Genomic DNA, 13,922 nt, shown 5'->3' with positions numbered 1-13,922 from the left:
TTTGCTGGCGGCAATGTCCAGAATGGCATTTCCTAGGTTTTCTAATAAAGTCTTTAAAATTTTAGGTTTTATATTTAAGCCTTTAATCTATCCTGAGTTGTGTGTTTTGTACATAGTGAAAGAAGAGGTCCCGGTTCAATCTTCTGCATATGGCTAGCCAGTTATCCCAGAATCATTTATTAGACACGGAGTCCTTTCTTCATTGCTTGTGATTGTCAACTTTGACAAAGATATGATGGTTGTAGATATGCAGCTTTATTTATCAGTTCCCTAACTTGTTTCATTGGTCTATGAATCTGTTTCTCTACCAATACCTTGCGGTTTTGGTTTGGTAACTGTAAGCTTGTAGTATAGTTTGAATTTGGGGAGTGTGATGCCTCCAGCTTTGTTGTTTTTGATTAGGATTGCCTTGGCTTTTTGAGCCCTTTTTTGTTTTTATATGAATTTTAGAATTCATATAAAATTCATTTCTAATTCTGTGAAAACTAACATTAGTAGTTTGATTGGAATAGCATTGAATTGCTAAATTGCTTAGGACATTATGGTCATTTTCACAATATTTATTCTTTCTCTCCATGAGCATGGAATATTTTTCTATTTGTTTGTGTCATCTCATTTTTTTTCAGCACTGTTTTGTAATTTTCGTTGTAGAGATCTTTTACCTTCCTGGTTTGCTGTATTGCTAGGTATCTCATTCTTTTTGTGGCTATTGTGAATGAAACTGTGTATTGATTTGGCTCTCAGCTAGAATGTTATTGGTAAATAGAAATATTACTGATTTTTTGTACATTGACTTTGTATCCTGAAATTTTACTAAAGTAATTGGTGAATTCTAGGAGACTTTGGCCAGAGACTATGAGGATTTTTAGGTTTAGAATAATACCATCTGCTAAGAGAGATAAGTCAACTTCCTCTCTTCCTATTTGGACACCTTTTATTTCTTTCTATTGTCTGATTGCTCTGGCTTAGAATTCCAGGACCACGTTGAATAGGGGTGCTAAGAGTGGGCATCTTTGTCTTCTTCTAGCCATTAATGGTAATGCTTCCAGCTTTTGCCTGTTCAGGATGATGCTGGCTGTGGGTTTGTCACAGATGGCTCTTAATATTTTGAGGTATGTTCCCTCAATGCTTAGTTTGTTAAAGGTTTTTTAACAAGAAGAGATGTTGAATTTTTTCTACAGTGTGTTCTACATCTATTGAGATAATCATGTGGTTTTGCCTTCAATTTTGCTTATGTGATAAATCAAATTTATTAATTTGCATATGTTGAAGCACTCTTACTTCCCAGGAATAAAGTCTACTTCATTATAGTGATGCAACTTTTTGATGTGCTGCTCGATTTGACTAGATAGTATTTTGTTGAGAATTTTTGTGTCTATATTTATCAGGGATACTAACATGACATTTTCTTTTTTTTCATTGTGTATCTGCCAGGTTTTGAAATCAGAATGATGCTGGTCCCTCCCCTCTGATATATTTTTAAATATTTTCATTAGGATTGGTACTAGCTCTTCTTAATATGTCTGGGAGATTTCAGCTGTGCATCTGTCTGGTCGAGGGCTTTTTCTGGGTGATAGGATTTTTTGTTACTAAATTAATTTCTGAACTTGCTATTGGTTTGTTAGGGTATTCAATTTCTTCCTGGTTCAACATTAGGAAGCTGTAAGTTTGCAGAAATTTATTCGTTTCTTCTAGGCTTTCTAATTTATATGCATAGAAGTGTTTGTAATTGTCACTAAGGGTTCTTTGTATATCTGTGAGGTTGATGGGAATGCCTCTTTTGTCATTTAAATAAACATTTAAAACTGATTATTATTAGTCTAGCTAGTGATCTATCAGTCTTATTTATTCTTCAAAAAAAAAAAAACCTTTGTTTTTTAAATCTTTTGCATGTATTTTGGGTCTCAGTTCCATTCAGTTCTGCTCTGATTTTGGTTATTTCTTTTCTTCTGGTAGCTTCGGGGTTGGTTGATCTTGTTTAACTAGTTTCTGTAGGTGTGCTGTTAGCTTATTTAATTAAGTTGTTCCTGATGTTTTGATGTCAACATTTAGTGGGCTATAAACTTTCCTCTGAGTACTGTTTTAGCTGTATCCCAGAGATTCTGAGTATTGCTTTAGCTGTATGCCAGAGATTCTGGTATGTTGTATCTTTGTTTTCATTACTTTCAAAGAATTTCTTGATTTCTGCCTTAATTTCACTCTTTATCCAAAAGTCATTCAGGATGAGATTGCTTAATTTCCATGTAATTGTATGGTTTTATGAGATATTATTTCTATTGAGTTCTTCTATTTTGTAGTGCTGTGGTCCAAGATGTGGTTGGTATAATTTTGGTTATTTTTGAATTTGTTGAGAATTATTTTATGGCTGAACATGTGTTCAATCTTAGAGTATGTGCCATGTGCAGATGAGAAAAATGTATACTCTGTTGTTGTTGGTTGGAGTGTTCTGCGGATGTCAGCTAGGTCCATTCAGTCATTTGTCTACTTTAGCTCCCAAATGTCATTGTTGGTTTTGTGCCCTGTTGATCTGTGTAACACTGTCAGTTGAATGATGAAGTTGCCCACTTTTGTGGTTATCTAAGTCTCTTTGTAGGTCTCTAAGAACATCTTTCATGAATCTGGGTGCAACAGTGTTGAGTGTACATATATTTAGGATAGTTAAGTCTTCTTGTTGAATTGAACCCTCTATCATTATGTAATGCCTTTCTTTGTCCTTTTTCATCATTTTTGGTTTGAAGTCTGTCTGAAATAAGACTAGCAACCACTGCTCTATTTTGTTTTCCATTTGCTTGATAGATTTTTCTTTATCCCTTTACTTTGATCCTATGTATGCCATTGCATGTGAGATGGATCTCTCAAAGACAACATACAGATGGGTCCTGCTTCTTTATTCATCTTGCCACTCCATGCCTTATAGATGGGGTAATTAGCCCATTTACATTCAAGGTCAATATTGGTGTGTCAGGATTTGATCCTGCCATCATGTTGTTAGCTGTTTTTTTTTTTTTTTTTTTATGTAGACTTGATTGTATAGTTGCTTTATAGTATCACTTGTGTATATACTTAAGTGTGTTTTTGTGGTGGCAGGTAATGGTCTTTCATTTCCATGTTTAGTACTCCCTTAAGGACCTCTTGTAAGGCATGCCTGGTAGTAATGAATTCCCTTAGCATTTTCCTGTCTCAATAGGATTTTATTTATCTTTCACCTATGAAGCTTAGTTTGGCTGAATATGAAATTCTGATTGGGGCCATGCACAGTGGCTCAACTTGTAATTCCCGCACTTTGGTAGGCCAAGGCAGGAAAATCACCTGAACTCAGGAGTTTGAGGCCAGCCTGGGTAACATAATGAGTTTCTATCTTTACCAAAAAATTTTTAAAATTTACATAGACATGGTAGCATTAGCCTGTGGTCCCAGCTATTCAAGAGGTTGAGGTGGGAGGATTACTTAAGCCCAGAGTTCATGGCTGCTGTGAGATGCGATAGCATCACTACACTCCAACGAGGGTGACAGAGCAAGAACCTGTCTCAAAAAAAAAAAAAAAAAAAAAAAAAAGATTGGAATTTTTTTCTTTACAAATGCTGAATAGAGTCTCCTGGTCACCTCAGGCTTGTAAGGTTTCTGCTCAAAGTTCTGCCGTTAGCCTAACGGGCTTCCCTTTGCATGCGACGTGCCCCTTTTCTCTAGCTGCCTTTAATATTTTTTATTTCAGATTGACCTTGGAGAATCTGATGACTATGTGTCTTGGGGAAGTTCATCTTATGTAGTATCTCACTGGGGTTCTCTGAATTTGCATGTTGACCTCTCTAGCAAGGTTGGGAAAATTTTAATGAATAATGTCTACAAATACGTATTCCAGGTTGCTTGCTCTCTCTAACTCCTTCTGGGATGCTGATAAATCATAGGTGTAGACTCTACATCATCCCATATTTCTCAGAGGTTTTATTTATTAAATTTTTTAATTTTCTTTATTGTTGTCTGATTGGGTTGATTCGAAGAACTGGTCTTTGAGCTCTGAGATCCTTTCATCAGGTTAGTCTATGTTGCTGTTAATACTTCCAATTATATTACAAAATTTTTGTAGTGACTTTTTCAGCTCTAGAAGGTTAGTTTGGTTCTTTCTTAAAATGGCTATTTCATCTTTCATCTTGTTTTTTATTTTATTGGATTCCTTAGATTCCTTGGATTGGGTTTCTCCCTTCACCTGAACCTCAATGATGTTCGTTGCCATCCAGATTCTGAATTTTATGTCTTTCATTTCATCCATTTCTGTTTAGTTAAGAATCATTGCTGGGCAGCTAGTGTGATCATTTGGTGGAAAGAAGACCCTCTGGCTTTTAGCATTACCAGAGTTCTTGTGTTGTTTCTTCCTCATCTGTATGGGCTGCATTCTTCTAATCTTTGAAGAATTAGAAGAATTCTAATTGTCCCTTGGATGGGGATTTTTGTTTATATAATATTTGATTCCCTTGAGGATCTAACTGTGATACAAGTTGGTTTTAGTTAATTGACTTTGTTTCTGAACTTCAGTGGAGCATGGCTCAGCTCAGCACTCCTGTGCCTAGTGCTCTAACCATAGGGTCTGGAGCCAGGCCCATGGGTTTTTGCTTTGGCCCCTAAAGGTTAAGAACCTGGTGCCCTAGAGGGATCAAGGTATTCCCAGTCTACTGGCAACAACTGTATAATGAGAGGTGCTGGCAAAAACATTTGGGGGGTAGGCAGTCGTGGTGGGGGTCCTACATGCATACCAGCAGTAGGTTCCATGTGTGTGTGTTGGGAAAGCACTGAGGGGAGGCTGTGGGCGAGTGCATGATGGTAAAGCACCAGAGAGGCTGTGGGCAAGTGAGTGCCATTAGGGGAAGATTACAAGTGGGTACTTGCTGGCAGGAACTCACCCACAGAAGCTCTCTGGCTGTTAGGCAGTGTCAGATGGTGAAAGAGTTATAACAGTTGCTGCTGGCAAGTGCCTTGATTTGGCTGCTGAGGCCATGCTGCAAGCAAGTGCAGGTAGGCATGGACCCTGGAATAAGGCAGCAAATTGGAGAGTGCTCAGATCAGACTGGCCTAGTCCCATGGGCAAGATAACCCTGCTTGATCTAGGTCCAGCAGCTGACAAAGACTAAAGCTACCTAGAGGAGCATGGCAAGCCTTGGGGCATGGGCAGCCATGGCCATTCTCCACTGCAGCTGTTCCTATGCCAAACCCTCTGGGCTCCATGCAGGCTGAATTTCTGTCTCTGCTAACTCTCTGTGCAATTCCCCCTAACAGGTCAAGTGTCGATGGGGGTTATGAGGTCTCCCATAACTAGGATTCCAGAGGTCCATTGAGAGAGTGGGCCACTCCACGTCTATTTCACTCACCCCTTTCCCAGGAGCCACCCGTGGCCAGGAACAAGTCCTGGTGCCTGGCAACCCTGTGCAGGGTTCTCAGCTTCCTCCCCTTTCAGCCAGGAATCTGAGTCCCTTCTTTCCAAATATTTGTTCAGCGTGCCAATCTATGTGATGGTCTGGTCTCTCTTGGTGGGAGAAGCTTTTCCTGGCTGCATCTAGTAAGCCATCTTGGCTCCCTCCTCTGAAGTAAGAGTATTTATATTTGAGAAAAATACAAGTTTAGTAGTATTTCAGGAAATTTTTCAGATATGTATTGAAGGGAAAGAATGAGACAAAGACTGTAAAGGATCTTCCCAGGGCATTTGTGAATTAAGATAAAACAAAAACACTTATAGTTTTATTATAAATATATAAGATCCCTCTTGTGCCCATCCTGTCTTTGTTGGATAAGCATACGGAATATAACATAATACAACTTTATTGAATTATAACATATTGATGACATAAACACTACGATGCCTTGATGAATTATTTCATATTGTCAAACTTAGTATTAATACCAAAGTTCATCTAGAACTTAGTGTTCAATGCTGTTCTTTAAGCAGTCTTTCAAGGCACATTTTAAAGGGCTTTAGTTTTTAAAAAAGTTTTGTATTATTAAGGCTATGCTTCTGCCTCAGAAATATTGACATTGTGTAAGTCTACTAATACTAATACCTTATTTGTAATCCATACTTACAAATACTTATACTTACAAATACTTATTTGTAATCCATATTTCACTAATGTAGCCTATATTGTCTTATGGCAACAATCATACTTTGAAGCCCACAAATGATTTGCTCCATTTATCCTGCCCCAATCATCTGAACATTTCCCACTCTCATTTCTTTTCCTTTCTCACCTTCTCTTCTTTTCTCATTTTGCCTTTCATTTGTCTGCCTATTTTCCCAAAGAACTATGCATAAGCAGAAGGTTATGCTTCATTGGCAACATATAGGAATTCGTATCAGCAGACACAAATTGTACATTAGCCTTGTCAGCTCTAATCACATTGACAGTTATTGTCAACTGCAATGCAGTTACCACAGTTTAGTTTGGGTCACTTCAATTACAAATCCTGACTATAGTGTGAGTACTGGTTTATGAAAGAAATCTTGAAGTAGATACCTCTTAATATAGGATGGGGAAAATCTTCAAAAGTTAATAATAACCTCAAGGGAAAATTTTTTCTGGATATGTTACTTAACTATACAAATTCAGATACGAGTAAATGTAAATATTTAGATTTATTTAGATTTTCATTTTAAGTTAAGTGGTCTGGACTCGTTATTATTATTGTCTTGTCTATCGATGCCTGGTTTCCAAACTGGCTGTATTATTTTGTTTGTTTGTTTATTTGTTTTATATGTATATATACATATTTTTTATTATACTTTAAGTTCTAGGGTACATGGGTACAACATGCAGGTTTGTTACATATGTATACATGTGCCATGTTGGTGTGCTGCACCCATTAACTCCTCATTTACATTAGGTATATCTCCTAATGCTATCCCTCCCCCCACCCCCCACCCCACAATAGGCCCTGGTGTGTGATGTTCCCCTTCCTGTGTCCAAGTGTTCTTATTGTTCAATTCTCACCTATGAGTGAGAACATGTGGTGTTTGGTTTTTTGTCCTTGCAATAGTTTGCTGAGAATGATGGTTTCCAGTTTTATCCATGTCCCTACAAAGGACACGAACTCATCATTTTTTATGGCTGCATAGTATTCCATGGTGTATTATGTTTAACTATTATAATCATCTTCATAATACATTCTATCACAACACTCAAGTACTATGTTCAGTTAGCAGGTGAACAATCATATAGCATGTTGAGAAATTCATGGCTTTATTTTGTTATTAATAAATTATTTTAAAATATTATTTTGTATTAATATTTACAATTTTATGTACAATTTAAAGTAATATATTCATACAGGTTAAACACTAAATGTAGATACAATTCACTTCAACAAAGCATAATCTATGGAAATATAATTTATATTTTTGTTAAAATAAGGGATAGTTCATTACTTTTCAAGAAATAAAGTGTCCTATATTTTATTACAGATTATATTACTGTCTCACTAAGGTTTCGAGTAAACCACCAGAGCTTATTTTCTTCCAATTTCTATAGCAATAAAGTGAAGTAGACCAGAGAATCTTTAAAATGTTTTTTTTTAAGTAAAGGTTTATTACTTTAATTGTAAGCAATTTTTAAAAAGCAACAACACTTGCACCGCACAGATAGGTCACCCCACAGACTTATTCTGTTCAGCTGTTTTTTCTCTTTTGCTCTTTCATTTTAATCTTTTGTTCACATAGTCAAGCACTGTTTCCACTTCTTTTTCATCTAAAATATGTCTATTATTAGCTTAAATTTGGAATAAATTGAATGTGTGTGAAAACGTGAGAAAAATAAAATGCCCATAAGAGTCAAAATCTGCTATGCTGATTTTTTCACTCTAGTATCTAAAATATAAGCATTGGCTTTTCCGTGCATTAAAGTAGGCAAAACATTTAAAACTATAATAAATGTATCACCTAACTTCCGATTAGTATCTCTACAATTACTGACGTGTAATATACAACATTCTTTTTGCTTTTGCTTATAACTCCAATTAAGGCTACGGTCCTTTCTGGAGACTCTAGGGATGAATCTGATCCCAAGCTCATTCAGTTGCTGGGATTCAGCTTCTTTCACTTGTGGTAATGAGGAACCCATTTACCTTCCATCTGTCAACAAGGGGCTGGTCTTTGCTTCTTAATGATGCCCATATTCCTTGTCTTCTTTTCTATGTGTCCTTCTTTCCTTTAACAATGGTGGGGAATCTCTCTCATGCTTCAAATTTCTCCCTTTCTGTTAGATCATTCTGACTGACTGTCATGCCTTCTTTTATGCCTTTACGAGCTCCTGTGACTAGCCTGGGCTACCTGGTCATGCTAGGTTAATTTTTCTAACATAAGGTTAATGATTAGTTACCTTAAATACATCTTCAAGTTGCTTCACAGCAGATGTAATGTTTGAGTAATCAGGGTAGAGGAATCTGGGGTAAACATCATTAGAATTAAATAGTCAATAATGAATAAATTAGTGAATAACATTCAGACTAGCTAAATTATAGGATAATATTGATCAAAAGCTTTTCATTATTGGAAAATCTTTGACATTTGAAAATCACAATAGCATTTTTAGAAAAAGGAGAATACACAATTGTGTAACTGGTGTGAACATATCAATTATCTATATGTTAGAGAACTAATGATAACTCTACTTACTCATTTTTGCTTCTTGGCTTTTCTGAATTCCCTAAGATGTCCACAATACGCATTTATTAATTTTACAACAACAAAAATATGTAGACAACTTTCACTTTGACTGTGATCGAGTAATTGGACTTATACTTAACTTCCCATGATAAGCAATTATAAAACTGAAACAATATATTAAATAACACTTACTAGACACTGGACAACATATAGTATAGATCTATGATACCTAATTTAAGGTAAATATTTTATGTCAGTCTTATAATCAACCTGGTTCATGTCTGGAGACACACTAAAGATAGTAGAGCTATAAAGGGGAACACAAGCAGAACAACCAAGTTTGAGGTAGCCAAGAACAGATTTTTCAGAGTAAAGAAGTTGGAATTTTCAGGGTGGAATGTCAAACAAGAGAGCCATGCAGAGAAACTGGAAAATCAGCACTGATTCCCTTTGAGACTCTTACGGAACACTGAGCTATACATTCATAGAATAAAACTAAATAAATTTAGGCAAAGAATGGCGAGAGATATGTAGGCTCAACAAATCCAAGAGCTCACGCAAGGCTGGAAGAGGACTGAGTTCCAACCAGCAATGGTGGACACCTAGAGCATTTAGTTGTGACCTCACAGGATCAGAGATTACTAGAGAGCTAAAGCATTATCCTTAGAGCAGAGGCTACTTTAACTGACTGATGTTGTTAACAGTTTGCTAGGTTGGTCACAAAGAAACAGCACAGGTGGCTTAAAAAACAGAACATCTGTTTTCTCACAGTGGTTAAGATTGGAAGTCCAAAATCAAGGTGTCAGTAGATTTGGTTACTTCTGAGGCCTGTCTCCATGGCTTGTAGATGGTTACTTTAGTGCTATGACTGCAGATGATATTTTTTCAATTCATGAGCAACCTCAGTTTCTCTCTGGTGTCCAAATTAGCTCTTGTTACAAGGACACCAGCCAGATTGGGCTAGGCCTTACCTAGATGGCCTGTTTTAATTTAATTATGTCTTTGAAAGCTCCTACCTAAAAAAAATAGTTACATCCTGAGGAAGTGGACTGTTAGGGCTTCAGCATACAAATATGAAGGAGACAAAATTGAGCTCATAATGTCCTCCTAAAAACAAGCCCTGAGACCATAAAATTAATCTTGCAAAAACTAAAATGGCTGATGGAAGGAAGTCTATTACTGTTTAAAGAGAACAGTAAGCTTCAGCATCCGACAGTGTAACACTCCCAGTGTTTAACATCCAATTAGAAAATACTAGCTATGCACAAAAGTAGGAAATGTGACTGAAGGAGATAAATCACTTAAGAGGGACAGACAGAACAACAGCCATAGTAATGGAGTGATTAGAGAAGTACTTTAAAGCAATTCTTTTAAATATGACTGAGGGCTTAGAGAACAACATAAAAATGAGGCAAGAAATACGAGATATGACAAAGAACCAAATAAAACTTCTAGGGATGAAAACATGCAGTATATGAAATGAAAATTTCACTGAATGAATAATAGCATGTAAAATGAAACACTGAGGGAATAAAAGACTAAAATAAGAACAGTGTTCTAGTGTAACAGCTGTTGAGTAATATAAAATAATCTAACGTACACTGAAATCCCAGATTATGAGATACTTCAAATAATCTCCACTTGTCACACATACACACTTGATTCTCAGATTGAGAATGGAGGAACAGAAAAAAATAATTGAAGAGTAGAGGCCCCAAATTTTCCAAATTTTATGAAAACTAAACCTACACAGCCAAAACGTCAATAAAAGCAAAGAAAAAGAAAAATGAAACCACACAAGGATATATAATCAAATTTATGAAAAGCAATGATAAAGAATCCTAAGACCAATGTATTTGTCCATTTTAATTCTGCTGATAAAGACATACCCAAGACTGGGCAATTTACAAAAGAAAGATTTTATGGGACTTACAGTTCCACATGGCTGGGGAAGCCTCACAATCATGGCAGAAGGCAAGGAGGAGCAAGTCACATCTTACATGGATGGCAGCAGGCAAGGAAAAAAAAAAAAAGCTTGTGCGGGAAAACTCCCCCTTATAATAACCATTAGCCATTAGTTCTTGTGAGACTTACTCACTATCATGAGAACAGCATGGGAAAGACCTGCCCCCATGATTCAATTACCTCCAATCCCAAAGTCTCAGCAAATTTCAGCATGAATTCAAAAGTCCACAGTCCAAAGTTTCACCTGGGACAAGGCAAGTCCCTTCTGCCTATGAACCTGTAAAATCAAAAGCAAATTATTTACTTCCTAGATACAGTGGGGGTACAGGCATTCTATAAATACAGCCATTGTAAATGGGAGACGTTGGCCAAAACAAAGGGGCTACAGGTCCCGTGAAAGTCTGAAATCCAGTAGGGCAGTCAAATCTTAAAGCTCCAAAATGATCTCCTTTTGACTCCACGTTTCACATCCAGGTCATGCTGATACAAGAGGTGGATACCCATGGTCTTGAGCAACTTCACCCTTGTGGCTTTGCAAGGTATAGCCCCCCTCCTGGCTGCTTTCGCAGCCTGGCATTGAGTGTTTGTGGCTTTTCCAGGCACACGGTGCAAGCTGTCAGTTCATCCACCATCCTAGGGTCTGGAAGACTGTGGCCCTCTTCTCACAGCTCCACCAGGTAGTGCCCCAGTAGGGACTCTGTCTGGAGTCTCCGACCCCACATTTCCCTTCTGCACCGCCCTAGCAGAGTTGCTCCATGAGGGCTCTGCCCCTGCAGCAAACTTTGGCCAGGCCATCCAGGCATTTCCATACATTTTCTGAAATCTAGGCGGCATTTCCCAAACCTCAGTTCTTGACGTCTGTTTACTTGCAGGCTTAACACCATGTGGAAGCTGCCAAGGCTTGGGGATTCTGTCCTCTGAAGCAACAGCCCAAGCTGCAAATTTTCTGAAACATTTAAAACTTTTAAGAGAATACAGCACACCAGGGAGACTATTGTTATGACTATCAGGAGGATAATACCAAGAGTTTGGAGTATGCTCCTTAGCCAGGGTCCCATGAAACAAACTAACTAAAATAAAATAGATCAAAGAATGAGTTAAAGAGTCTACTCTCTGTAACAAAACAGTTTGTTAATTCCCTACAACCTAATCTCTATAATAACTGATGTATTTCTCCAAGGGCAACAAGAAGTGCCAGCAGCTGCACAGATACTTCTCTCTTTGGCAGTAACTAGAGTAATTCTATTATTTAGTATAACTTTCACAAGAGAATGTAAAGTCTGCTGTGTGACCACAACCTTTACAGGAGAATCTGGTATAAAGCCTATCATGAGGGATAAATTTCCTGGTTTTTTTTTTTTTTTTTTTTTTGAGATGGAGTCTCACTCTGATCTCAGCTCACTGCAAGCTCCACCTCCTGGGTTCATGCTATTCTCCTGCCTCAGCCTCCCGAGTAGCTGGGACTACAGGCACCCATCACCACACGTAGCTAATTTTTTCTTTGTATTTTTAGTGGAGACGGGGTTTCACCATGTTAGCCAGGATGGTCTCCATCTCCTGACCTTGTGATCCTCCCACCTTGGCCTCCCGAAGTGCTGGGATTAGAGGCATGAGCCACCACACCCAGCCTATGAGGGATAAATTTCTAATCATTGCCTCATTTACTCCAAACCATGGAAAAGTAGACCAAAAAAATGATGCCCATATAGAAGAGTAAAGACTTCTTGGCGATGCTTTCTTTCATGCATGATGTAGATTAAGAGGAGTGGACCACAAAATGTTCTATTTCTGATTGATTATGAGGCAACAAATTTATCAGTAAAATTTCTCACCTACGTTAGGCCTTCATTTAACATCTCTCAAGGCATAAGTTTGTCCGTGTATAAGGCTACCTGCAAAATCTTTCACAAACTAAAGTATGCTCCATGAGTGAACAAAACAGATCCCCCTTTCACTTCTATTGTTCATAGAAGCATAGGCAAAGAAACAAAAACTGAAAGATTAAGAGCCTCATGACAGCAGAGAAATCTCAATCCACAACCCTGGGAGAAAGCTGTCCACATCATGGATGTCATCTTCTTCTGGGGAGAATCTTCCCTGGTTAGCTTTACTTTAAGATTTCCAATGGGTATGCAGTTCCAAGAGTATGGAGGGACACTTCTGAATTGTGAGATTATGAACTCAAAATTCAAGGTCCTGAAGTTTTGCTTAAGTTTAGATGTCAGGGGAAGTCTATCTCTGATGTTCTCAGGAAATCAAATTTCAGGTTTTCGACTGTGAAGGAGTTGAATGTCCTCAGCAGTGGACCATGAAAAGCTTTCTTTACCTGGTGAAAATACACTTTGGCATAATGACCTAGTGTGATAACGTCAGCCTTCTTGCATAGGAAAGCTTTTATACAAACACAAAACGTGCATTGAAAATTATAATGGAATGAAATCTCTATAACTGTTTAAATGGCCCATCAGGCAGCAAAGATGTACCTGATGTTTTGATCATCTTCCCAGGAATATCAGTTTGACAAACCAAACAGTGGCCATAAAAACTATTTTAGCAATTTAGAAAAGTCGCAACACCAATATCTATCTATATTTTTAAATTTGGATACTTTTCTCTCTTCCATGATGAGTCATGGAATGCAGAGCTTTTAATACTAACAGCTTTAAGGACTCAGAAAAAACAAGGCAACCGTCTAGGTTCTCCATGAATCCACGTTTAACATTGGACTTATATCCTATTAAATGCCAGTTGTTTCTCCAATTTAGGTGCATAACTAGAAGGTTATTACTGAAAACTAGAAGGTTATTATAGATGATTTAATTGGAACCATGGAGTTCATTCAAATTGCCTATCTAAGCAATTTTAGTACTGGCTGATTTAGCATAAAAATCTGGCAAAGTCTTTTCTTGGTGTTTAATTTTTGTTCTGATCGGGTTAGCAATTTTATAAACCAGTATCTTACTTCAAGTTCTGAAAATTCTTACCCTGTTCAAATGATAAGGTCTTAAGGTTACCAGAAACCTGTATTAAAGGGTGCTTGTCAGGGTGCTTTCTATCCTTTCATGAACCTCCTTAAAGACACCATAGTCTAGGATTTTGTGTGCTTTAGAACTTTTCAGAAACTGCACCAAAATTAAGCAATTAACTGTGAAAATGACTTTAAATGGTCATAAAGACACAATTTGCAAGGAAATTTTGTTATTTCTCTGTGGCCTACAATAACAACACTAAAACCATAATTATGACTCATGGCATATACCAAGACATACTAGAAATTTAGAAATTCCATACAATTTTGGAACATACATTAATA

General features: G+C 37.3%; 1 pseudogene; it reads right to left on the bottom strand.

The window, feature by feature from the left end:
• The window catches only part of LOC100612935 (52 kDa repressor of the inhibitor of the protein kinase-like), a 74,762-nt pseudogene extending 63,319 nt beyond the window's left edge, over nucleotides 1-11,443 (bottom strand).
• Nucleotides 11,444-13,922: the final 2,479 nt, after the last annotated feature.

This window comes from Pan troglodytes, chromosome 3 (genome assembly GCF_028858775.2).
Source record: "Pan troglodytes isolate AG18354 chromosome 3, NHGRI_mPanTro3-v2.0_pri, whole genome shotgun sequence".
NCBI lineage: Eukaryota > Metazoa > Chordata > Mammalia > Primates > Hominidae > Pan > Pan troglodytes.
The sequence above is the reverse complement of the archived record's forward strand: the minus strand, read 5'-3'. Positions and strand labels throughout refer to the sequence as shown.